At 43.3% G+C, this 27,891-nt stretch overlaps 1 protein-coding gene across 5 annotated transcripts in view; it reads left to right on the forward strand.

Annotated features, from left to right (window-relative positions):
• Positions 1–10,697: 10,697 nt before the first annotated feature.
• LOC143923962 (sodium channel protein type 2 subunit alpha-like) overlaps positions 10,698–27,891 on the forward strand; it is a 372,282-nt gene continuing 355,088 nt past the window's right edge. For 3 of the 5 annotated variants that reach the window (XM_077447918.1, XM_077447920.1, XM_077447922.1), the window contains exon 1: positions 10,698–11,122. The gene's annotated coding sequence lies outside the window, so the exon portion shown is untranslated. Of the gene's footprint in view, positions 11,123–26,466; positions 26,574–27,891 lie in introns of all 5 variants that reach the window. The other 2 variants (XM_077447919.1, XM_077447921.1) reach the window with 2 other exon arrangements.

Here is a 27,891-nt window from a genome sequence, read left to right on the forward strand (position 1 = left end):
CAGCGCGGAGCATCCTCATTGGGCTGCGCAACTCGCGCATGCGCAGTAGGGAACCGGAAAGTGAAGCCGCAACACTTAATTTCCTGATTCCCATACCGAAGCATCCGAGGACTGAGGGACGGTTCGGCCTCGGGTGCCGACATCGCTGGACCCTGGGACAGGTGAGTGTCCTTATTTTAAAAGTCAGCAGCTGCAGTATTTGAAAAAAATAAATTTGCGGGACTCCCTCTTAGCCATAGAGAACATATAACTATGTAAAAAAGGGAATTGATAGCAAGACATCCATATTTTTGCCCTGATGTGTTAACCGCTTGCCGACCGACTCATGCAGATATACTGCGGCAGAAGGGCACATGCAGGCAAACCTACGTACCTGTATGTTGCCCTTTAAGAGGCACACCCACGGCAAGCTCCGCGAGTCGGGTCACGGGTCCCGCAGACTCGATTGCGGGGATACCCTTGATCGTCTCATGGAGAGGAAGACTGGGGAGATGCTAATGTAAACAAGCATCTCCCCGTTCTACCTAGTGACAGTGTCACTGATCTCTTCTCCCTGTGATTGGAAGCAGAGATCAGTGACCTGTCACACGTAGCCACGCCCCCCACAGTTAGAATCACTTCCCAGGACATACTTAACCCCTAAACTGCCCCCTAGTGGTTAACCCTTTCACTGCCAGTGTCATTTAGACAGGAATCAGTGCATTTGTATAGCACTGATTGCTGTATAAATGACAATGGTCCCAAAAATGTGTCAAAAATGTCCGATGTGTCCGCCATAATGTCGCAGTCACGATAAAAATCGCTGATTGCTGCCATTACTAGTAAAAAAAAAAAGATTAATAAAAATGCTATAAAATGATCCCCTATTTTGTAAACGCTATAACTTTTGCGCAAACCGATCAATAAATGCTTATTGGGATTTTTTTTTACCAAAAATATGTAGAAGAATACGTATTGGCCTAAACTGAGGAAAAAATATCCTCTGTTTTATATATTTTTTCATATATTTTTGGGGGATATTTATTATAGCAAAAATATTCGCTCTTTTTTTATAGCGCAAAAATTTAAAACCGCAGAGGTGATCAAATACCACCAAAAAAGAAAGCTCTTTTTGTGGGAAAAAAAGGACGTCAATTTTGTTTGGGAGCCACGTCGCAAGACCGCGCAGTTGTCAGTTAAAGCGACGCAGTGCCGAATCACAAAAAGTGCTCTGGTCTTTGGCCAACAAAATGGTCCGGAGCTTAAGCTCAAGCAACACTGCGCATTAATAGACCTTTGGTTTGTCCCAGAAGACTGCGGGGAGGGAGGGAGGGAGGGAGGAAGAAGGAGAAATTCCGCTTAGATCGCCTAAGCGATCCGAATGGAAGCGAGAGCAGATACCTGGTAAAGCCAAGCTGCTCCCCCTCCTTTTGGATAAAATTCTGCTTTAACTACCAAGAAGGACCGCAGTACAGATTGTAACCTTTCCCTGCACAGAAATTAAGGCAACTTAAAGGGTATTTCAACTTTTGCAGCTGAATTGTAGTAGCATCTGCAATATATCTGCTACATGTTTCCATTCTCATCACATAAGAAAAAAAAAATAAGTGCTGCTTACCATTTTTACTTTCTCAGAAATCCTACCTAACTTTTCTGTCTGTGTAATGTTAATGAGGTGGGTTAGAGAGTTATGTTTGCCGTATTTAACCCTGTCTGTACTGTGCTGGCAGATATCATTATCAGTTGTAAACGTGCTATGCATACTGTCCTGACAAAGAGTTAAAGAAGAAGTTTAGCCAAAAACATCTATACTTACCTCTGTGTTGTAATGCTGCAGCTGTCTTATCCTAACACCAAGAACTGAGCGATCACATTACCGCTAATCTTCAGTTCTTGGTCTGCTCCAAGCGGAGAGTGATGACTGTTACATAGTTAGTCAGGTTGAAAAAAAAAAGACAGGTTAAAGAAAAAAGACACAAGTCCATCTAGTTCAACCATAAAAATAAATAAATAAAAAATAATAATAATATCCTACAATCCCATATACACAATCCTACACCAACAGTTGATCCAGAGGAAGGTGAAAAACCCCAGCAGATCATGATACAATTTGCTACAGCAGGGGAAAAAAATCTTTCCTGATCCCCGGAGAGGCAATCCGATTTTCCCCGGATCAACTTTACCTATAAATGTTAGTGCCCAGTTATATTATGTACATTTAGGAAAGAATCCAGGTCTTTCTTAAAGCAATCTACTGAGCTGGCCAGAACCACCTCTGCAGGGAGTCTATTCTACATTTTCACAGCTCTTACTGTGAAGAAACCTTTCCGTATTTGGAGACTAATGCCGCGTACACATGACCAGACTTTTCGAACGCAAAGGTCCGACGGAATGAATCCGGCGGACAATTCGATCGTGTGTGGGCTCCATCGGACTCTTGCTGTCCAAAAATCTGACGGACTTTAGAAATAGAACATGTTTCAAATTTTTTCGCCGGACCCAGTTCCTATCGAGAAATCCGCTCGTGTGTATGCTAGCCCGACAGACAAAAACACTAGGGCAGCTATTGGCTACCGGCTATGAACTTCCTTATTCTAGTCCGTACGTCATCACGTTCAAATCCGTCGGACTTTGGTGTGATTGTGTGTGGCCAAGTCCGTTCATTCGGAAAGTCAGTTGGAAAGACCGCTCGTGTGTACGCGGCATTAGTCTCTTTTCCTCTAGGAGTAAAGAGTGCCCCCATGTCCTCTTTGTTGACCGTAAAGAGCAGAAAAAGGTCAGACAGAATCATTTCATCTAATATTACGTGTGTGGGCTTTTTTTAATTCTGACGGACCTAGAAATAGAACATGTTTTAAATCTTTTCAACGGAATCAATTCCTATCAGGAAAACCGTTCGTCTGTATGCTGTTTCGACGGACCAAATACGATGGAAGGGCAGCTATTGGCTATTGAACTTCCTTTTCTAGTCCCGTCATATGTCATCATGTTCTAAACAAACGGATGTTGGTGTGATTGTGTGTAGGCAAGTCCATTTCAGCGGAACTCAGTCGGAAAAAACGTCATTCTGACAGAAAAAACGGTCATGTGTACGCGGCATAACTCAACACCATGTTCCCTAAATGGACACCTTATGTACGGCACTTCCTGGTTCACAAGATGATCAACTGTGATTGGTCACAGCTGATCACGTGGCCTCTCAGAGGCTCCTTACCACGATTGGAGATGTGGCATGTCAGACTGACATGCCGCACTCGCGATCGCTGCAATGAGCACCCCCGTCATATGACGCCCAGTCAGGATAACAGAACCACCGCCTGGTCATTCTGCTATAGGCCGGACGGGAAGTGGTTAAAGGAGAAGTATAGCCATTCGTATTGCGGAAGTGGTTAAGCTAGTGTGCATGAAGCCTAAGCTAAACAATTCTGAAGACTTAATACGATTTTGCTCTTTTGCAGTGCAGAGGATGGGGGGTTGAACCGGAAGGGGAGATTTTTTCTAATTCCTGAAGTTAAAGGTATTAAACTCAAGAGCAAACATTTATTATTGCAGCTTACCGATTCTTAGATGTGTTGGCTGCATTTGTTTTCTTTTTTTTAGGCTTTCTTCTTCTATTTTCATCTGGTGATCCAGCCAGTAAGTCTGTTGTTTTTCAAAAGAACAAGCTTTCCAGCAGAATGTTCCAGCTGAGATGGGACAAGCCATTTAATACTGGCAGGGGTTCTTATAATGGTTCCGCTTTTATTTATTAATGGGGAAAGGAAAGGAAAGCGAGCAGGAAAGGAAAGGAAACAAGAATGAAAGATAGAAGTAAAGTAAAGGAGTTTGGCTTCAAATTGTTAGTGTATCTTAATCTGCTAGTATATCTAACACTCCCCTTCACCCACACTCAGGGCCATCTTTAGTATAGATTGGACCCTGGGCAAAAATTTTCTTGGGGCCCCCCTATGCAATTCCCTCTCCACCTACTCTGAGACATACAATAAATAGCAGCTAGACATAAAATCTGTTTTCTGTATCAGATCAGTTAGCAATTGAGATTGGTTGCCAGCAGTTACAGCATATCATTATTGCTTACTGACTAGTTGTTAGAGGTTACAGCACACATTACGGCTCACTGATTAGTTGCTAGAGGTTACAGCACATCACCTCCTCACAGCAGGGGAGCATGATATACATAGGAATGCCGCCTTTATTTGCATACCAATGCCGCTGGCCGCAGCTATTTACTTAGTGTTGTCGCCGTTTTTTTACATACGAATGCCGGGTATTTACATGTAAACATAGGATCTGCAGGTGAGTCATCTGCACACAACAATAGGGCTGAGCTGGGCAGCATTAGTACCAGCACTTCACACTGAGATATTGGGACACAGCACAGGAATAAAACTCCAAAGGACAACGGAATTTAAAGATAGTTGGCAAGTATGAGGCAGCTGTTTTGGGCCTCACAACAATGACAGGGCCCAGGGCAGCTGCCCCTTTTGCCCTTCCTTAAAGACGGCCTTGCCCACACTATCACTACTGCTGTCTAAAAAGTGCCCTCTGTACCCCTTCATCAAGAGTGGGGACATAGGAGGTGTGTTACTGGCTGGGGTCACCCAGCTAGATCACCAGGTGAAAACAAAGAAAAAAGAGCCTAAATCGAACGCAGCCACCACATCTAATGATTGGTAAGCTGCAACAAATAAAATTTTTGGGGTTTTGGCTTTAATACTGCTTTGAGTTTTAGTGCTTAAAAAAGGTCCACATCTGACCTCCAATTGTACATTGCAAGCTGATCTGAACATTAGATTGTAAGCTCCTTGAGAGCAGGGACTGATGTGAATGTAGGATATACACTCACCGGCCACTTTATTAGGTACACCTGTTCAATTGCTTGGTAACACAAACTGCTATTCAGCCAATCACATAGCAGCAACTCAATGCAGTTAGGCATCTAGACGTGGTGAAGACGACTTGCTGAAGTTCAAACTGAGCAACAGAATGGGAAAGAACGGGGATTTAAGTGACTTTGAACCTGGCATGGTTGTTAGTTCCAGACGGGCTGCTCTGAGTATTTAAAAAACTGATCTACTCGGATTTTCACATACAATTATCTCTCAGGTTTACAGAGAATGGCCAAAAAAGAGAAAATATCCAGTGAGCGGCTGTTGTGTGGAGGAAAATGCCTTGTTGATGTCAGAGGTCAGAGGAGGATGGGCAGACTGGTTTGAGATGATAGAAAGGCAACAGTAACTCAAATAACCACTCGTTACAACCAAGGTATGCAGAATACCATCTCTGAATGCACAACACATCGAGCCTTGGAACAGATGGGCTACAGCAGCAGAAGACCACACCGGGTGCCACTCCTGTCAGTTAAGAACAGGAAACTGAGGCTACAATTCGCACAGGCTCACCATAATTGGACAATAGAAGATTGGAAAACATTGCCTGGTCTGATGAGTCTCGATTTCAGCTGCGACATTCAGATGAGAGGGTCAGAATTTGGCATAAACCACACGAAAGCATGGATCCATTCTGTCTTGTATCAACGGCTCAGGCTGGTGATGTAATAGTGTGGGGGATATTTTCTTGGCACACTTTGGGCCCCATAGTACCAATTGAGCATCGTTTAAATGCCACGGTCTACCTGAGTATTGTTGCTGACCATGTCCATCCCTTTATGACTACAGTGTTCTCACATCCAGCAGGATAATGCACCATGTCACAAAGCTCAAATCATCTCCCCACTGGTTTCTTGAACATGACACTGAAGTCACTGTACTCCGATGGCCTCCACAGTCACCAGATCTCAATCCAATAGAGCACCTTTGGGATGTGGTGGAACGGGAGATTCGTATCATGGATATGCAGCCAACAAATCTGCAGCAACTGTGTGATGCTGTCATATCAATATGGACCAAAATCTCTGAGGAATGTTTCCAACACCTTGATGAATCTATGCCACGCACATTTAAAGGGATTGTAAAGTCTCAAGGTTTTTCACCTTATTGCATTCTATGCATTAACCAGTTCCCGACTGGCTCCTGTACTTATACGTTGGCAGATTGGCACGGCTGGGCAAAGTAACGTACCCGTACGTTACTTTGAATTCCCTGCCGTCCCGCGGACTCAATCGCCGCAATCGTTTCATGGAGCTCAATAACGGGGAGATGCTGATGTAAACAGCGTCTTCTGCCTAATGACAGTCATCGGGAGCAGCGATCAGTGTGATGTCACACACAGCCCATCCCCCAGACAGTTATAAACATGCCCCTAGGACACACTTGACCCCTCTCGCCCCCTAGTGGTTAACCCCTTTACTGCCAGTGAAATTTTTACAGTAATCAATGCAATTTTATAGCATCGATCGCTGTATTAATGCCAATGCTCCCAAAAATGTGTCAAAATTGTCTGATGTGTCCGCCATAATGTCGCAGTGACAATAACAATTGTGGATCGCCGCCATTACTAGTAAAAAAAAAATATTACTAAAAATGTAATAAAACTATTCCCTATTTTGTATACTTTATAACTTTGTGAAAACCAATCAATAATCGCTTATTGCAATATTTTTTTACCAAAAATATGTAGAAGAATACGTATCGTCCTAAACTGAGGAAAAAAATGTTTTTTTATATATTTTTGGGGATATTTATTATAGCAAAAAGGTAAAAAATAATGTGTTTTTTTCCAAAATTGACGCTTTTTATTTTATAGCGTAAAAAATAAAAAGCGCAGAGGTGATTAAATACCACCAAAAGAAAGCTCTATTTGTGGGAAAAAACAATTTTGTTTGGGAGCAACGTCACACGACCACGCAATTGTCAGTTAAAGTGACGCAGTGCCGAATCGCAAAAAACAATCTGGTCAGAGAGGGGTTAAAGCCTTCTGGGGCTGAAGTGGTTAAGGTGAAAAACCTTCTTTACTGCAGTTCCTCCAGAGCCCTCCCCTCCCCTATTTCCTATCTGATCCCATCCATTCCAGTGATGTGCACAAGTCTCTGTCCTCACTCCTCATTGGATAGATTAATAGCAGCGGGAGCAGTGAGTCCCACTGTCTGTGTCAATGGACAGAGCAGCAGCAATCATAGTGCACCCCCATGGGTGCCCCCATGGAAAGTGTCTCTCCGTGGGGAAAACTGAGCAATGGGAGGAGCCAGGTGCGCCGACAGGCACCCCAGAAGAGGAGGACCAGGGCTGCTCTGTGCAAAACCCTTGCACAGAGCAGGTAAGTATAACATGTTTGTTATTTGTATTTAGAAAAAAAAAGTATCCTTTACCACCCCCTTTAACCACTTCAATTCCAGACAATTTTCAGCTTCCAGCGCTGTCACACTTTGAATGAAAATTACATTTTTATAATTTTCTTCCCACAAATAAAGCTTTCTTTATTTGATCCTATTTATTTGATCACCATTGAGGTTTTTATATTTTGCTAAACAAACTAAAAAAGACCAACATTTTTGAAAAAAAAAACCTTTTCTTTGTTTCGGTTATAAAATGTAGTTTTCTCCTTCACTGACAGACACTGATGAGGTGGCATTGATGGGCACTGATGAGGCAGCACTGATGAGTTGGCACTGATAAGGTGGCACTGATGAGGAGGCACTGATATGTAAAATTGATGGGCACTGATATACAGCACTGAATGGCACCAATAGCGGCACTGATATGCAGCACTGATGGGCACTGATAGGTGGCACTGACAGGGAGCACTGATGGACACTGACAAGCAGCTGTGATGGGCACTGACAAGTGGCCGTGATGGGCACTGACAGGCGGCATTGATTGGCACTGATAGGCGGTACTGATGGGCAGCACTGATGATGAGGTACTGATGAGGTTCTGATAGGTGTTACTGTAGGGCACTGATTGGCACTGTGATGGGCATTGATTGGCACTGATATAGGCACTGATTGGCACTGTTATGGGCACCTACAGATGGTTCTGATGAAGCACTGACTGGCAGCTGATGGTCACCTTTTGGCAGCTGTGGTGGCACATCTGATGGGGCTGTGCTGATAATTATTGTGCAGATTATCAGCACAGACATCCCCCCTCCCCCGACAGGGAGAGCCACCGATCGGCTCTCCCTATCAGCGCAAACCGAGGAATGCCGTTTACCAGTGTGCTATTGGATAGTGCCCGCTATCAAGAAGTGCATGGGACGAACGGCGCATGCGCAGTACAACAGCTGATTTTATGATCAGCTGTTGAGACCGCGAGACGGGAAGGGGTTCAAGGAGAAGTATAGCTATTCGTTTTGCACTCCTGTGACCCCTTTTCAGCATAGAGCGGGCTGAAGTCTGCTCCCTGCTGATGTCACAGAAGACGGTTCAGGCACCGCATCATCACGACAATGGAGCCTGGATCCATCAGGTGCCTGGAACGATACCCCTCTCAGCGAGCCGCCCCCGTCCCTCCACAACTCAGCGCTCCAATGAGCGAGGAGGGAGAAGAGCAGAGAGCAGCGACTGACAGTCTGCAGCTCTCTGATTGGGGAGCTGTCAGATCCGATCGATTAACAACGTTTGATTGCTCGGTTCTCAATCCAGAGGCGCCAGGGGACAGAGGCAGCATCAAACTGACGCTGCATCCACCTAGGTAAGTATAAATCTACAAAAAAAAAGCCAAAACCCATACTTTTAAGGCAGTTCTGAAGGCAAAAGGGGTTCCAACCCCCTACTAGCAAGGTGTACCCAATAAACTGGCCTGTGAGTGTATATGTCAAGTGCTGCATAAATTGACGTCAGAAGCTCCTGTAGAGTGTACAACAAAAACAAATACTCTTGCACATGGGTGTGTTGGCTATGCAGCTTAAAATTCAGGGGGGACAATGACGTTCGGCCTTGCTGCCCTCCAGGATATGGGTATCCTAATAGTCAAATGATAAAACAGAAAAGAAAGGGCGCACCAGCCTTGTGCATTATCCTTTGATACATTTATTCCAAAAACATAATTAAAAACTCCTCACAAAGGTAGAAAGAGAATCACGCTTATAGCAATCTTTGGCTTGTGGCAGTCTGTCCACTGATAACAGTCTCCGGCTCCTGACAAGAGGACATGTGAACCACAGTGTAATATATAAAAAAAGGCATAAACACACACATATATACAGTATATACAGTGTATATATATATATATATATATATATATATATATATATATATATATACAGGGCTGGTGCAAGGATTTTTGACACCCTAGGTGAAACCTCATTTTACCCACCCCTGACCCCCTTTGCCCTGTCCATGTATACCCCACCTTTTTAATGAGGCGCTCCTCAAATGCAGCCTCTCCAGCGCCCATCAAATACTGCCTCAGCAGTGCCCATCAAATGCAGTTTCACCAGCACCCATCAAATTCTACCTCACCAGCACCCACCAAATACTACCTCTCCAGCACACATCAAATGATGCAACCTCACTAGCGCCCATCAAATACAGCCCCACCAGCACCCATCAAAAGCTACCTCACCAGCGCCCATCAAATGAAGCCTCACCAGCGCCCATCTAGGTGGCACTGATTGGCACCAATGGTGGGCATTGATAGGTGGCACTTGTGGGCATTGATAGGTGGCACTTGTGGGCACTTTCAGAGGGCATATATGAGGCATAATTGCCTCTTCCCTTTTGGGACCAATGTCTCCCCTGTGCACAATCCCTGCGCACGCCCTACAGTACGTGCGCAGAGCGTGCTGTGATTACGAGTCACTGAAACTCAGGTGATCACCGATCCGAGTAAGGGGCTGGTCCCGACCCCTTACCATGTGATCAGCTGTCAGCCAATGACAGCTGATCACATGATCAAAACAAAAGCTCGGTGATCGCTTTTTTTTCTCCTCACGCTGACAGTTGAGGAGAAAAAGAAGCCGATCACTAGCTCACTAGCTCACCGGATCACCATCACCCATCAAATGCAGCCTCACCAGCGCCCATCAAATTCAGCCTCTCCAGCGCCCATCAAATGCAGCCTCACAAGCGCCCATCAAATGCTTCCTCTCCAGTGCACATCAAATGCAACCTCACCAGCGCCCATCAAATGCAGCCTCACCGGCGTCTATCAAATGCAGCCTCACCAGCGCTTATCAAATGCAGCCTCACCGGCGCCTATCAAATGCAGCCTCACCAGCGCTTCTCAAATGCAGCTTCACCGGCGCCTATCAAATGCTACCTCTCCAGCGCCCATCAAATGCTTCGTCGTTTTTTCTGAGAAAAAAAAAATCATCAGTGTCGCCTCATCAGCGTACATCAATGACGGACAAAAATTACGCGTTTTAAAATTTTATAATTTTTTTAATTCGGTCTTTTTACATTTTTATAACAAAAAATAAAAATTGCACAGGTGATCAAATACCACCAAAAGAAAGCTCAATTTGGGGGAAAAAAAATGATAAAAATTTAATTTGGGTACAGTGCTGTATGACTGCGCAATTGTCATTCAAAGTGCATCAGCGCTGAAAGCTGGAAATTGGTCTGGATAGGAGGGGGGTTTAAGTGCCCAGTAAGCAAGTGGGTATATATATGTGTGTGTGTGTGTATATATATATATATATATATATATATATATATATATATATATATATATATATATATATATATATATATATATATATATATATATGTTTTTCAAAATAGACAGCAAAAGTGGAAATGCACTTTAAGGCTAAAGTTCCTTTAATGGGTGGTGCAATATGTGACATCAAGAGGTGGAGGGGGTGTCCTTTTAGACGTTTCAGTTTCTCTGGCTAAGGAAAGCATTATTTTAGGGGTGTGGATTGCACAGGAGACAGAACACATCAGCCCTGAAGGCAGGCAATATTTAGGAGGCATCTTCTCGTCATCGGTGCCTCCTCGCCCCATCCATTGTTTCCATCCCCCTCCATCCTGCCCCTGGGAAGGTGTCTGGCTCTGGCTGTTTGTGTTGCACCTGCCCTGTGCGCAGCAGCATCGTGTATATCTCTGTCCTCCTCCTCCTCCCATCCACAATACAGGAGCCGCTGATCGGGGACACGCCTGGCATACGGGGACACAGCGATCCGGGCACCCCAGCCCTGGAATTACCGGACATCCATGGAATAGAGGAGATTCCCGGATCCTGCGGGGGAGAGAGGAAGACAAGGAGCCGAGGAGGATAGCATTGTTCCCACCGCCTGGGTGAGTGATGCTCAATGGATGTGTATGATGGCCAGGGGGCTCCATCCCAGGGTCTCACCATTATCCTTCCTCATCATCATCATCATCCTCCTCCTACCTTTCTCTTATCATTCTTCTATGGAAAGGATGGATTCCTATTGCATTGTCCTCCCTGGATGGATGAAATAATGAAGGCATCAGGATGCTTTAAATAAATCTGTGTTTATGTATCTATTTATATCTATTCTTTGTAACATTTGTAAATATGATTTCCTGTCCTATCCTTTTATCAATATGGATACATCCTATTTATAAATATGTGATCCTACCTTTTATCTCCATTATGGATACATAATATTTATAAACATGTATTTCTGCCTTTTATCTCAATTATGGATACATAATATTTGTAAACATGTATCCCTGCCTTTTAATCTATACAATGGCTACCTATATGTATTGAAGGCACAGACAGGCACCCATAACCAAATCTGCATGTATATTTCCATTTCCATCTACAGATTAACTCTTCCATCCACATCCCTACATCTCTGAGCCCCCATCTCCCAAAGATGCCTGGGTTCCATGCAGAAACAAGGGGGGATGGGTATAAGGATACAAGAGAGGAAGAGGACAAGTACATCTATAGGGATTTAGTAATTATGTTGCCTTAATGAATTAACCCCTTTGGTGCTACAGGTCCTGCGACCAATGCATTTCAGGCCTCTCTCCATCACACAGGAGGGTCTGGTGTTTGCTATTGGATTTGCTTTTCTTTTTTTGCATGGCTTGGTCACTCCCCCACCCCCCCCCCCCTTTTCCTCCTTGACGGAATGTACCCTGTGTTCTGCTTCCAGAATGGGGGGGACAGAGACGGTTTCTAGAAATGACTAGTAAAGACGAGCTGCACAGTGATTGATTGATTTTTTTTTTCCCCCTCTGTGTTGATTTGAGATGCTAAGTCCATCCTGTATTATAGACCTGGGTAGGAGGAATGGCTTGAAGGTCACAAATACACATGTATACAGTGTATCTGTAGGGGGTGTGAATTGGATGCCTTGGGCATCAGTGATCTGCCACCCGACGTAAGGTGTGATATTGCCCTTGGTAATCAGTTTGGAATTATTTTAACCATATCTTATGACACCAGGCACAAAATAATTTTTTTGATGTGTAAGAATATTTAGAACACATACATATCAAGAGGATCTAACCAAATGCATCATTGCAACAACCTAGCCTATAGATCTGTGTTTTTTTTCCCGGATGTGTATATGTTAAACCTTCATTTCAGTTATTCTTTAGAGAAATATTGAGCGTGAAGCTATCATATATGCACATCCTAATTGTTAGCAACCAGAAGGCCAAATTCTATCTAGCAACAGGCAATTGGTCTGTTTAGTTGTGGTCTGCAGGATATGCCCATATAAAACCTTTGCATTGACGTAGCCTTTAAAGATCCATGGCCAGAGAAGATGCAATGAACACTTGATGACATTGTTTTTTAGCATGAAATCTGTAGGCCTCTGTGTAAAGATGGTGTCTGTTATTATTCTACTTATAAGTTACCATTGTGTAGGCAAGCCAGGGTCCTCCCCGCCCCCACCGTTCTTTCACATCAAAGACGCTGTATAAAAAAAAAATAGGTCGGAACCAAAATGCTATTTTATTTTTGGAAACAATATTTCCTAAAAAAAGATTCAATGACATCATAAGAGCAAGCAGAAAATCCCTAGGACGAGTGTCACATGAATTGGTTGAGCAGAGGATGATGACTAACCCTTAGCTGGATGCAGTGATGCACAGTGGTCTTCGGTCTGGTGGAACTTTACCTTTTGTTGTACAGAGAGGCTGAATGAATATTGGAAGTTGAGCACATGTGTTGAGAGGTCATTTTGAATGAATCACTGGATATTTTGATTTTTCCATAACGATTTGCTTTCCACTGATACGTAATTCTGTCCTAGAATGTTTACCTACTATATGTCTAAGTAAACAGGAAGTCCGTTTAGCTTTATTTACTCATCAGATCATGCTGCAGATGGAAGGACGGCTTGAAATCACCTGTGTCAACTTTTGATCTTTAGAAAGGCAGAAATGACAAAGGCTATAACTACCCTTAAAATAAATTTCCACACTGGGTAACACCTTCAGTATTGAAGCTTAATGTGAAAGGAGGAAAAGATCAGATGAGAGTCGTATTAAAGCCCAACTCTGGGTATTAGGCAAAATATATCCTTGCAATGCCCCCACCCACACTGCAATGATTAAAGCCCAACTACAAGAATTAGATAAAATCTACATTTGACATGCCCCCTCCCTCCAAGAAAACACAAACTGCAATGGTTAAACCCCAACTATTTAGACCAGGGGTCACCAAACTTTCTAAACAATGGGCCAGTTTACTGTCCTCCAGTCTTTAGGGGGGCTGGGCTGTGGCCATTAGGAGTATAAATTGTTCTGGCATCAGTGGGAGTAAGCAATACATCTTTGGTATTAGGGGGAAGAATAGTGCCCTATCGCTGTTATCAGTAGGAGAAATAATGCCCCATTGTTGATGTCAGTAGCAGAAATATTGCCCCATTGTTGGTGTCTGTCAGTGGGAGGAAAAGTGCCCTATCATTGGTGTCAGTGGGAGAAAAAGTGCCCCATTGCTGGTGTCAGTGAGAGGATTAGTGTCTTGTATCAGTGTATGGAAAAGTGCCCCAAGAGCCAGATAAAGGCAAGCAAAGGGCCACTTTCGCCGCTAAGGCCACAGTTTGGAAACCCCTGAATTATACAAAATTTGCCCTTGCATTGCCTCCCCCCTCCCCACACTACAAGGGATAACTGCCGTTTAGCCTAGGGGTGCAGCAATAAAGAGTAATACTTGCCTTATTCCTTGCTTTGGAAGGATCCCTCCAGTGGTGCGAGTGGTCTTGTAAACGAATGGCCTAAAGCGATCCTAGCTGTGGTCGCACTCCTGATACAATATTATGTGATGAAACAGAGGGACCAGCCATAGTCTGGAGTTCTGGAGGGAGAGGAAGAGAGGGCTGGAGCCAGTCAGAGAAGGGGTAAGGTAAATACCCTTCAACAAGCATTTAACCCTTGAAGTGGGTGAGGGGCACACTGTAAGGGTAAATTTTGTCCTATTCCTGGAGCTGGGCTTTAAATCAAAATTAGAATAGATGTGAACCCACAGCAAAAAAAAAAAAAACATGACTTATTGTCTGATTTAGACAAAGAATTTGCACTGTTCAAATTACTAAATGTCCTGTAAAAGTGATGTGTTCTAGTCAAATGGACAGGGCCGGATTAACATAGGGGCTATTGGAGCTGCAGCTCCAGGCCCCTTTCTCAAGATAGGCCCATTTGCCCAAAAAAAAAAAAAAAAAGATTGACTTCGAGGATTGTAGCTCGGCGATCAGGAGTCACAGAGACCCCACATTTGGGGGATAGGTAGCTAAAGACCCACTCCAGCACTGGTATGGGGCTGCTATCATCTATGCTATCATCAAATATGGGGCTGCTATCATCTATGGTTCCGGAGATACAGGGCTGCTTGTGCAGTCTGTCAGAAGCTACATACAGAGCGGCCAGTTTAAACACAATCTGGAACACTCTGCAGAAGACTGAGAGGATGAACTCACAGTGCTCATAATAATTATTTGTATATTACTTATGATAATTAACCCCTTGCCACCCAGGCCCATTCTGAGACTTCTCTCCTACATGTAAAAATCATCATTTTTTTATGCTAGAAAATTACTCAGAACCCTCAAGCATTATATATTGTTTTAGCAGACACCCTATGGAATAAAATTGTGGTCTTTGCAACTTTTTATGTTACATGACATTTGTGCAGCAATTTTTCAAACTTTTTTTTTTGGAAAGAAACTGTTTCATTCTTTAAAAAAACCCACTAAAGTTAGCACTATTTTTTGTTGTGTACTAAGCGATGCTTTAAATTTTTTTACAGGTTACACGTTTAGAGTTACAGAGGAGGTCTAGTGCTAGAATTATTGCTCTCGTTCTAACGATCGTGGCGTATGTAACCTGTGTGTATCTGGCTCTGATACTAACCAGTGCCTACCCAGGGACTGACTAGTATCTCTCCCCAGCTTGTCCCCACACACCCTCTCACCTGCTGACCTGTGGATGGGGGAATCACTCCCGCAGTGTTATTGTGTTCTGCCAGTGAATACAATGATCAGTGTTGCTAACTATAGCTGGCAGCACTGATTGTTTTGGGGAAAACCTGACAGGCTGGTTGTACTCAAGTCGGTTAATAGGTTGACTTGTGTAAAACCAGCTAGCCCATACATAGATTGACTATGGCTGGTCTCTGCTTAATTGGTGTAATTTCAATCCATGTATGGCCCGATTAACCACTACGCAGTCCCTAAACATCCTTCCACAAACCTTTACATTTTTCCTTCCCAGATTACTTCATCCTCCTCTCCCATACATAGTGCCCACTGTCATACTCTCCACACTTCTCTCCTATACATAGTGCCCACTGTCATACCCTCCACACTCCTCTCCTGTACATACTACTCACTGTCATACCCTCCATACTCCTCTCCTATACATAGTGCCCACTGTCATACCCTCCACACTTCTCTCCTATACATAGTGCCCACTGTCACACCCTCCACACTCCTCTCCTGTACATACTACTCACTGTCATTCCCTCCATACTCCTCTCCTATACATAGTGCCCAGCGTCATACCCTCCCTCCACACCCCTCTCCTGTAATTACTGCTTACTGTCCTACTCTCCACACTTCTCTCCTGTACATAGTGCCCACTGTCATACCCTCCACACTCCTGTACATATTGCTCACTGTTATACCCTCCACACTGTTCTCTTATACATAGTGCCCAATGTCATACCCTCTACACTCCTCTGCTGTGCATAACCCCCACTGTCATACCCTTCACACTCCTCTCCTGTACATAGTGCCTTCTGCCATACCCTCTGCACTCCTCATGTACATAGTGCCCACTGTTAGACCCTCCACATTCCTCTCCCTCACCTGCACATACTTCCCACTTTTATACCATCCATACTCCTCCCCTATGCCTCTTACCCACAAAAACTGTTCTTTAAAATTATACTGAATATCCTCAATGTTACCAGCTCTAGAATGGGCACTTTTGTTAGTTCAACTAAAGGAAATCTCACAGTCCTCATATTTGTTCTGCCCCATTATTAATATTTATTTAATTTTGTAATTACTATTGTGATGTATAGAGGAACATAGGGGATGTCAGCTACTCTAAATATAGCAATTGTAAAAAAGCGTTCCTGAAAATATTTTTGAAATGTTGACAACTATGCACTTAGGCACTGCCCAAGGGCCACAGGGTCAGTAGGGGGCCCCATGAGAGGCTCGTGATATTAAAGCAGTAGTAAACATTTCGAACATTACTACTTTTTAGAGGCCCTGGGGTAGGTTATGCCATAATGTACAAGTATGCCCAGCATATTAGCACATTAGGGTACACTTAAATTGTCAGACTGAGCCCTCCAGTGCTGTGCTGTGATCAATCCGGCGGGGCTCGGGCACTTCCATCTTCACCCGGACTTCCTTCTGGGTTCTGTGCCTTCGGTCACTTGCCTTGGCCAGGCTGCGTTTATGTCATTCCCACACATGCTCATGTGCATCCTCTCTCTCTCATCCCCCCCTTTCTCTCTCATCCTCGATCCCTTACCCCTCACACCTCCTCCATCCCCTTTCTCTCTCTCTCATCCTCCCTCTCTCTCTTTAATTTAATTTGTTATAACAAAAAAATGTTTGCATTTTTATTTACTTATTGTTTATAAAAGGCCCTACCAAAATCCTCAGCACCAGGCCCATGATGTTCTTAATCTGGCCCTGCAAATGGAAGGTTATGTAGTCATGTCATTTCCAGACTGACACATTTCTTGGTCATTGGTAACCTCTACTGTGTGCTTCTGTAAGTCTTATCTTAAGCTTACCGTACACATATAGAATTTTTTTTCCCATTCCTGCTGTGTAAAAAACCCAACAGGTTCCTCCATCCACGCTATACAGCACAGCTGGAGCAATCTCCTGCTGCAGTTATTGTATTTTGACAGCCAGTCCCACCCACTGTCAAAATGCCTGAACAGCAGCTCCATCTGATTGGATGCAGGAACTGTTAGGCTGACATATTTTCCACCTGATTTCTGTTTTGATTTTTCAGTGGAGGGATGTTATGTGGTAGGAGGCCAACAGGGCCACCTGCTGAAGTTTATTTCTTCTGCTTCATCAGAAGATTGCACAATTCACTTCATGTATGGGCAGCTTTGGACTGGCCATGGACAAACACATGCCTTACTTAGAAAAAAAACTCACCTTCCAACTAGCAAGAGTACCAGGCACTTGATGTGATCTTCCTAAATGGGGCCTTCTAAAGTCAGCTGTAGATGCAGTCAGCTGGGGTTTTATGCATAGTTGCAGGCCACTCTGGGAAGGTTGGAGGGACAGTTACAGCTGATTTTTTTTGGGCTGTTGGGCAAATGGAGGCCGGTGGCCAGTAGTAACTGAGTCCCAATTTTCAGAAGTTAGAATGCCAGAATGCTGAAGCTGGAACACACAAAGGTAGACAGGAAGAGAGTCAGGAAGTATGGCATGGGGATCTCCCAGGTGCAGTATCTATGACATTTGATAAGCTATGGGCTGAGAGCCCACCATGCTCCACCTATAACTAAAATATTACTTTTGGGTGGACTGACCCCTAAATTATTTTAATATATAACACACAGTAATGCACTGAACAAAGTGAACGTTCCACAAAATGCTAGAGCTTGGTTTCACAAATTAGCTTTCTCGTGTTTTAGTATTTACCAAACTTTAATTAATTATTTAGTGAAGGTTTTCTTCATTTCTTAATAGACTCAGTATGTAGGCTATCGCTCATATCTTGTATTGATTGGAAGGCATTATGAAGCGTGCTTTGGTTTGCAGCATTTTTGCTATTTTTCAGGCCTGCCTCTAGGCTTCCGTTAATCATTTGTGTCATCAACAATAATGTGGCTGTAATTGTGTCTGAGCAGATGGAGGGTGATCACTGTATTCACCCATGTGGTGGTTAGTAATTTAGAGCTCCCTAGGGTAGCTGGAAGGGACAATTAATATTCTATCTATCTATCTATCTATCTATCTATCTATCTATCTATCTATCTATCTATCTATCTATCTAATCTATTCATTTGGAATAATCAATGTCCTTTTTGTACAATATATGCTTTTTGTATCACAGGATTCATTTAGATCTTACAAACATCATACAAAAATAGTTTTTTTTATCTTTCATGAACCTTATAGAGCCTTATGACTCCTTTAAACATCCTCTGTGCTCCCTAAAGTCCTCTTGTTGAATTGAAGTGATACTAAATGCACACTGTTTAATGGACAATGTCCCTTTCTATCCCTGTATGTGGTTAATGACGTTGTAATTATTTTAATTTACAAAAAAAAACATCTAAGGGCCCTTTCACACATGCGGATGGTATGTTCGTATTTCATCCATCCGTTTGCGGATGAAAATGAAATACGGGCATACATTCATCCCTATGGGATAGCGGGTGTCTGCGGACGAGCATCAGCAGACACCCGCTATTGTCCGCCTCCGCAACTGTCCGATTCTGCAGACGGAAGAAAATCCTATTTTTCTGTCCGTCTGCAGAGCGGATCGGATGAACACGGACAGACGGTCCGTGCTCATCCGATTCCCATAGAGGAGAGCGGAGAGCTGACAGGGCGGTCCCTGCACAGTGTGCGGAGACCGCCCTGTCCGCCGCCGGCTCAGCGGGGACAAGGGAGCGATCCCCGCTGAGCGAGCGGATCATCACGGGGCGGATCATTACTGATCCGCCCCGTGTGAAAGAGGCCTTAGTACTTTTTTCCTAATCGATATGCAGCTGTCACATGACCCAGCTCTTACCCAGCCTGTCTGCAGGGAAACATAAGCAGGAGGAGCCTCTAGTCCTCTTTTGCTGGTCACATGTTAAAAAAAAAACAGCCTTTGGAGTACAAATAGAATACAGAGTAAAAATAAATAATTAATATCAATAAACAGTTTTAAATTCTCATAACAAATATGTATTTGAAGTCAAATCTTTACTATTTTTTGGCAATAACATGGGGTGGGCGGATTTCTGCCAATCACATGCTGTGTCATGACTCTCCAGCATGTGTCTTAGAATAAAAGCGAGGGTAAGCCTCCATTAATCTGCATGTAATATACCGCCCCCATTGTGCTTAGCTGGTTAGTGGCATGGAGGTAGAGGGAGCGAGTGGGCTGTCATTTACCACTTTGTATACACCCACTTGTGTGACTCTATAGTCACATGAGCTGCTCAGATGTGATGGGGAGGAAATGCTCAGCATAGAAACTCACCGAAAACTGAGCACGTGCAGAGCTGCCAACACTGCTTTGCAAAATATCTAGCTGAATTGTGGACTTGGACATAAGGTGGCGATACAGTGGTGTGAAAAAGTGTTTGCCCCCTTCCTCATTTCCTGTTCCTTTGCATGTTTGTCACACTTAAGTGTTTCGGAACATCAAACCAATTTAAACAATAGTCAAGGACAACACAAGTAAACACAAAATGCAATTTGTAAATGAAGGTGTTTATTATTAAAGGTGAAAAAAAATCCAAACCATCATGGCCCTGTGTGAAAAAGTGATTGCCCCCCTTGTTAAAACATACTATAACTGTGGTTGTCCACACCTGAGTTCAATTTCTCTAGCCACACCCAGGCCTGATTATTGCCACACCTGTTCACAATCAAGGCATCACTTAAATAGGAGCTGCTTGACACAGTAAGGTCCACCAGAAGATCCTTAAAAGCTACACATCATGCCGAGACCCAAAGAAATTCAGGAACAATTGAGAAAGAAAGTAATTGAGATCTATCAGTCTGGAAAGGGTTATAAAGCCATTTCCAAAGCTTTGGGAATCCAGCGAACCACAGTGAGAGCCATTATCCACAAATGGCGAAGACATGGAACAGTGGTGAACCTTCCCAGGAGTGGCCGGCCGCCCAAAATTACCCCAAGAGCGCAGCGACGACTCATCCAAGAGGTCACAAAAGACCCCACAACAACGTCCAAGGAACTGCAGGCCTCACTTGCCTCAGTTAAGGTCAGCGTTCATGCCTCCACCATCAGGAAAAGACTGGGCAAAAATGGCCTGCATGGCAGAGTTCCAAGGAGAAAACCACTGCTGAGCAAAAAGAACATCAAAGCTCGTCTCAATTTCTCCACAACACATCTTGATGATCCCAAAGACTTTTGGGACAACATTCTGTGGACCGATGAGACAAAAGTGGAACTCTTTGGAAGGTGTGTGTCCAAGTATATCTGGCGTAGAAGGAACACTACATTTCATAAAAAGAACATTATACCAACAGTAAAATATGGTGGTGGTAGTGTGATGGTCTGGGGCTGTTTTGCTGCTTCAGGACCTGGAAGACTTGCCGTGATAAAAGGAACTATGAATTCTGCTGTCTACCAAGAGATCCTGAAGGAGAATGTCCGACCATCTGTTCGTATACTCAAGCTGAAATGAACTTGGGTTCTGCAGCAGGACAATGATCCTAAACACACCAGCAAGTCCACCACCGAATGGCTGAAGAAAAACAAAATGAAGACTTTGGAGTGGCCTAGCCAAAGTCCTGACCTGAATCCTATTGAGATGTTGTGGTATGACCTTAAAAAGGCCGTTCATGCTCGAAAACCCTCTAATGTAACTGAATTAGGACAATTCTGCAAAGATGAGTGGGCCAAAATTCCTCCAGGACGCTGTAAAAGCCTCATTGCAGATTATCGCAAACGCTTGATTGCAGTTGTTGCTGCTAAGGGTGGCCCAACCAGTTATTAGGTTTAGGGGGCAATCACTTTTTCACACAGGGCCATGATGGTTTGGATTTTTTTTCACCTTTAATAATAAACACCTTCATTTACAAATTGCATTTTGTGTTTACTTGTGTTGTCCTTGACTATTGTTTAAATTGGTTTGATGTTCCGAAACACTTAAGTGTGACAAACATGCAAAGGAACAGGAAATGAGGAAGGGGGCAAACACTTTTTCACACCACTGTAGAGAAGAGCAGGATCAACCACGTTTTTGCAGAATACAGAAAATGAACTGAGTATGAACAGCATGTAATAAAGCATTTATTGATAGTGTTTAATGACACTTTAAAGTAAACCACCCTTCATGAAATTTGAGCTGGGCACATATATCTGCAGTGTTTTGTGATCTCTCTTCAGAGCACTATGTCCCTTAGTTGTCTCCTGCTCAATTCTTCTGTTATCAGCATGATAACTTCTGACAAGTCCTCTGTCACATATGATAAAAGCAGCCTGAGTTTTGTGTTGGGGAGGATGCTATAAATAGATTAGCATAGAGCTGAACGATTCAACGAGCAGAGCTGAAAGTCTCTACCTATGAGGGGGTGTGTGCCTTTCTCCAATCAGCTGTCTTGACTGTATGCCCAGGCTTTACTGCAGTGTTGAACAGGAAGAGAAAATCTCCTAACACAATGGTCCACTTCTAAACAGTATATAAAGATTAAGACAGCAGATATACATGTAAAATTTATGTAGGGAGATTTGTTTCATCTCTGTGTATCATCTGAGGCTATTCACTTCACTGGGTATATTTGGGGGTTTACATCCACTTTAAGTCACACATATGCAGAAAAAGAACATGTATTAAGGAAAAAGTTTTCAAAGTTTGTACATTTTGAGGCTTGGTGTTGTTTCCCAATGGCCTCCACTTAGTGTTTTGGTGATTTACAAATTCAATTGACCATTTTATTTGTACTTGAGAGTGGCTATTCAAATTAATCTGATCATACTATTTACTATGTATCTCTGTTAAAAAAAAAAATTTTTTTTATAGAATAAAGGGTATGCTAAAGTATCAGTTCGTACCTTTGCCTTTTCAGTCGCTTTAGAGCAGGCATGTCCAAAGTCAGCCGGTTTGGTTTTGAACGGCCCGTCTGGTTATCTAAACATGTATATCTTTTGTGGACCCCGACGATCTCCCAACGCCAGGGCCACAAAAGATATATATGCTGGCTGCCTTGAAGGGAGGAGGCGGGACGAGTGCCGTGCGCACAAGATTAGTATTTCCTGTTTACACGGCAGCCTCTGTAATAGGAAGTCCCATGGACGACTGTTCTGTCCATCAAAGTAGGCGGGACTTTCTCTTAAAGAGGCCGCTGTGTAAACAGTAGATTCTCCTGTAGGATATCTTTGGCACTCGTCCTGCCCCCGTCATGTGCCCTCCAAGGCTGCACAGTGAATTCCTGGCAATGGTGGGTGCTGCATTTCTGGCAATGGTGAGTGCATTGCTGGCAATGGTGGGTGCTGCATTCATGGCAATGGTGAGTGCATTCCTGGCAATGGTGGGTGCTGCATTCCTGGCAATGGTGAGTGCATTCCTGGCAATGATGGGTGCTGCATTCCTGGAAACGGTGGGTACATGCCTGGCAATGATGGGTGCTGCATTCCTGGCAGTGGTGGGTGCATTCCTATCAATGGGGGGGTGCATTCCTGGTAATGGTGGGTGCATTTATGGCAATTGGGGGTCTGCAGATGGGCACTGACCCTTATTTTGCATCACAGTTCTTTATTTAAAATTTTAAAATTTTTTCCTGAAACTTCCCTCTTAAAGTCAATACGCCAATAAATATATCCAAATAATACGCCTGGGCTCATCTCTTTACTCACACACAGCCACAAAGGCAAGTGAATTCTTTTTGGGCAGTGTATTAGTGCTCAAACGAGCACACTTTACCAAATTTTAATGGTTCAAAGAATGTCAGGCAAAATGTTCGGCCCTCGCGCATGTTCACTTCATCAAATCTGGCCCTACGGAAAAAAAATTGGACACCCCTGCTTTAGAGCACACGGAGCTTCCCTACAAATTGTGTCTTCATGAATGTTGTAATGTAGGTGGTCCGCCTTCCACCTCATAGTGTCAATGGGTCATTCAGGTACACACTGTATGTTGTTGGAAGGGTCATTTCAGGGGTAGGCTTTGGATAAATAGGCAGATCTCTGGTGAAATAAATGTTGTTCCCTGGCATCATAAACTACACTTTTCTTCTAAAGTACTTTTGTATTCTACAGATTCATTTTCCAAAGACAACAAAACATTAAATGTAAACCTGTAAATAAAATTCTATACAGAGAATTGTACATTCCGCAGGTGTTATATATATATATATTTTCTTTGTAAACTTAAAGTTTATTGAGTTTCAAGGAAAACATACAACTGAATGTCCATAGTAGTTTTTCTACAAACAGTTGAAACATTACTTAGGTCTGATTTACATAACATGTTAATAGGTTGTTAACTAGAACAATACATAGTAGCGTTAGAATGTCTTAGTGCCAATAAGTAGACCTGAGTGGAAATGTGGAGAACTGGAAAAATGGAGGAGGGGGTAGTAATCAGTCAAGGGGCTTCTCTCATCAGCAATCCATAAAGCCCAATTTTTGAAAAAAAGCTTTGGTGGTCAGTTCGGATTTAGCAAATGCATACTCCAGTTTGAAGTGCTCATTAAGTATGCGGATAGTGTCCGCTATTGTGGGTTAGTTTACAGACTTCCACCTTTTCGCTAGTGCTAGACAGGCAGCTATCAGGATATGAGTTGCCAGTATTTTGGTTTGTTTATGCCACGTGGGGATCGATAAACCCAACAGGAGATCCAAAGATGTCATGGGGGAGATGCAGGACATGTGGAGGAGATGAGGGCAGATACCTCATGCCAGAACTTTTGGATGTTGTAGCAGTCCCACCAGATATGGTGTAAAGTTCCTTTCTCCTCGCAACCTCTCCAGCACTTCGCCAATGTTGTAGGGTAGATGGCAGCAAGCATGGCTGGGGTGAGGTACCATTTGTGATGTAGCTTTTGTGTGGCTTCCCAATGGGAGATGCAGTGTCTGGCAGTGTTACTTTTATATTTTAAAGGCAAAGTCCAACTTCTTACCATATTTTATATTACACCCATATATAGTGTGTAGCATGAAACAAGGTATATAGCCTCCCACCCTCAAACCACCCTCAACTTACCCAGTCTAGGGTAGTCTTCTCCATACAGGGTCCTGCCATTTATTGAGTTTGATCGTTATAAGTATTACATAGGTCAAAGTGTATTTTTTGTTTCTAAAAAATATTTTTTTTTTTACCTCCTTTAACCACTTACAGACCGGAAGATTTGGTTGCTTAATGACCAGGCCATTTTTTGTGATTTTTTTGCGTCGCTTTAACTGACAATTGCACGGCCCTGCGACATTGCACCCAAACACAATTGACACAATTGACATCTTCCCCACAAATAGAGCTTTCTTTTGGGGGTATTTGAGCACCTCTGCGTTTTTTATTTTTTGCGCTATAAACAAAAATAGAGTGACAATTTTGAAAACAAAACAATATTTTTTACTTTTTGCTATAATAAATATCCCCAAATGTTTTTAAAAAACAAATTTCTTCCTCAGTTTAGGCCAATATATATTCTACATATTTTTAGTAAAAAAAAATTTCAATACTCGTATATTGATTGGTTTTCCCAAAAGGTATAGCATCTACAAACTAGGGGAAAGATTTATGGCATTTTTATGGCATTTTTATAATTTTCTTTACTAGTAATGGCAGGGATCTGCGATTTTTAGCGGTACTGCCGCAGACAGATCGGACACTTTTGACACATTTTCAGGACTATTGACATTCATACAGCGATCAGTGCTATAAAATGCACTGATTACTGTATAAATATCACTGGCAGGGAAGGGGTTAACACTAGGGGGCGATCAAGGGGTTAAATGTGTTTCCTAGATAGTGTTTCTAACTGTATGAGGACTGACTATGGGAGGAGACTTATCGTTGTTCCTACTTAGTAGGAACAAACAATATGTCTTCCCTCCTCTGACAGAATAGGGATTTGTGTGTTCACGTGATCGTGGGTGGCCAGGGGCAATCACACCCACCGGCTATGTGCATCTTGTTCCCCCGCCGTACAGATGTACCCATACGGCAATGTGCGGGAATGAACCCCTTTGCCGACTTATATATCGACGAGAGTCGGTCGGCAAGTGGTTCACATTGATTTGGCAGTCATGTGGTTGCACCGCTTCATCACAACCCTCCTCATCAGTGAGGTGTATCTGTTTAGTAAGGGAGCAGGCTTACCCACCCACACACATAGGTGAGCCTACAAAACAGTGAGCAGTGGCTTTTTTAGAACCTGTTTGAAATAGTTTAAGCTCAGCCAGGTACAGGCATCTTTAGTATGTACTTTCTCCACTACAGGTGGCACTCAACTGCAGTGGCATTGCAGGGGAGAGGAAGTCTAGAGAAACATGGTTCCTCTATAGTTTCCTGGGTCACTGGGGAAGCTATCTGGTTGAATTTTGCTGCCCCATGTGACTCAGGCAGCCATCTTGGGTCAGGCAGAGTTTATTTAAGACCCTGGCTTCTGGGCTTGGAGTGCAGTTTGCATGTAGGTAGTATAGTAACAGGTCACCAATCTGACAGCGACAGTGATTAGCATCAGGGAGAGGTTCCAGATGAATAGGGAGAGGATAGGGACACACCATCCTTCCTGAAAACCTCCCTATTTTGGTACAGATCAGCCAGGCAGCATTCCGCCCTGAAGATAGACACTGTCAGCACATCTGAGACCTCCTCTGCTACTCATTGCTGTTATATACCCCGAGTGTTGGGTACCACCCCATCGGGTTTGTAGTCAATACAACCTCTTTCCTTTGCAACTGGACTTTACTGCCTTTACTGTGTTTATTGCTGTCGCACCACGCTACACCTCCCCACCCCACAAGTGTAGTTCTGCCTTAAAAGGGAGTCCTAAATTTCTCTTAAGGTATATTAACATTTCCTTGGTAGGGTATGGTTAGCCTACTATGAGACAGATGTGTATATACTTTCAAACAGTACTAAAAACAATGACAATCCTTAAATATGGAGACTGCATTATTCTTTTTAGACTTTTCTTATTATTTTCATTGAGTAATCCAGCCAGTAAGATGCTTCCTGTCTTAGGGTGTATCCACTCCAGATAGAGGAGCAATAGAGCCACCCACAGATAATCCAGATTGTCTATCCTGGGGGGTGGGTAGTGTTAGATGAAGTAGCAGATTTAGATGGACTTGACCAACAAATTTAAAGCTAAACCCTTTCAAACATTTTTAAGCAGTTATAGCAACATTTTTGTTTTATTTGGAATAAATATTTGGAGTTTTTACATAAATTAAAAAAAAAAGTTGAATATTGTAAACACCCTTGTCAGTGGTAAATGGTTTGTCTTAACCATCTAACTTCTATTTTTTCTGGACAGCTTGGTCTGTTCAAGGAAATTGAAAAATAACACACTTCCTGGCTGGAGAAAATTAAGGAGGAAAAGCTTTGAAAACAAACAAATGCAACCATCACATCTAATTATTGGTGAGTTGCAATATAATACATTTCTGTTTATGTGTTTATTACTGCTGTCACTTCTCATGCCAGGAGGAAGTTCCATATGTTGTCCCTGTGCATTAGGAAGTTTACAAAAATTTTACTCTTTTAGTGCAGGTAGACTTGCCAACTGGATGGTAAAATTGGGACTGTATTAAAGCGGACCTCCACCCTAAAGTGGAAGTTCCGCTCATTGTAACCCTCCCCCCCTCCGGTGCCACAATTGGCACCTTTCAGGGGGGCGGGGGTGCAGATACCTGTATAATCCAGGTATGTGCACCCACTTCCAGGAATAGCTAGCCGCAGATGCACCCACTTCCCGATTCCCTGACAGAGGATGGTGGCGGGGCAGCCGAGAGACGAGCGATTGCTCGTCATCTGCTGCCGACATCACTGGACCCTGGAACAGGAAAGTTTCCATTTATTAAAAGTCAGCAGCTGCAGTATTTGTAGCTGCTGACTTTTAATATTTTTTTTTTTAAGGTGGCACTCCTCTTTAATAGAAAGAGACCATTAGGGTGGTATTATTTCTCAGAAAAGGTGGCAACCCTAAGTGCAGGTCACAAGAAGATCAAAGCTTCTTCGGAACATAAACTGGTCCAGACCATAGGGTACTCTGGAGCAGCGTTATTCAACCAGGGTGCCTTGGCAAAATGGCAAAAAAATTCTCCAATGCCTAAAAATTGCTCAAAATTGCCCAAAAACTGTGTATCAACCAGCGGGTGGATCAAGATTGCTTTTTATTACACAAAGCCACAGGTTTTCATTGTGCGCCATTACAACCTTGGACATTGGCCAGCCGCATCCTAACATTTCCTGATGTCATTGATTGATTAGGAGCAGGGCCGGGACAAGGGGGTGCGCAATGGTTTATTGCAGGGGCAGGGGGCACCCTAACCCCAAGGGAAAGGGGGGCGCACTTTGGCATCTTTGCCCTGGGTGCTGGATGACCTTGTCCCGGCACTGATTAGGAGGACATCGGGCACATGCACAGTATCCTTGTTTGACGATCCGCCCCACTCTGTCAGCACTGGGGTCACGTTAGCTTTGTGGGGGAGAAAAACTGAGGAAGAAGAAATACTGGAACACTAGTCAGTATCAGTGTGCAAAAGTGTATTTGCTTTGAAAATTGCTGCTGCAATATGTAAAATTATTCATTTAGTTTTATACATTTTAGAATTTGGTGCCTCGAGATCATCCATAATTTAAAGCGCGTCTTGAGATTGTCTATAATTTTAAAGGTTGCATTGACATTGTCTATAATTTTAAAGGGTGCATTGAGATTATCTATAATTTTAAAGGGTGC

Source organism: Lithobates pipiens, unplaced genomic scaffold (genome assembly GCF_037356315.1).
Source record: "Lithobates pipiens isolate NorthernLeopardFrog02 unplaced genomic scaffold, aLitPip1_a1.2 Scaffold_22, whole genome shotgun sequence".
Taxonomy (NCBI): Eukaryota; Metazoa; Chordata; class Amphibia; order Anura; family Ranidae; genus Lithobates; species Lithobates pipiens.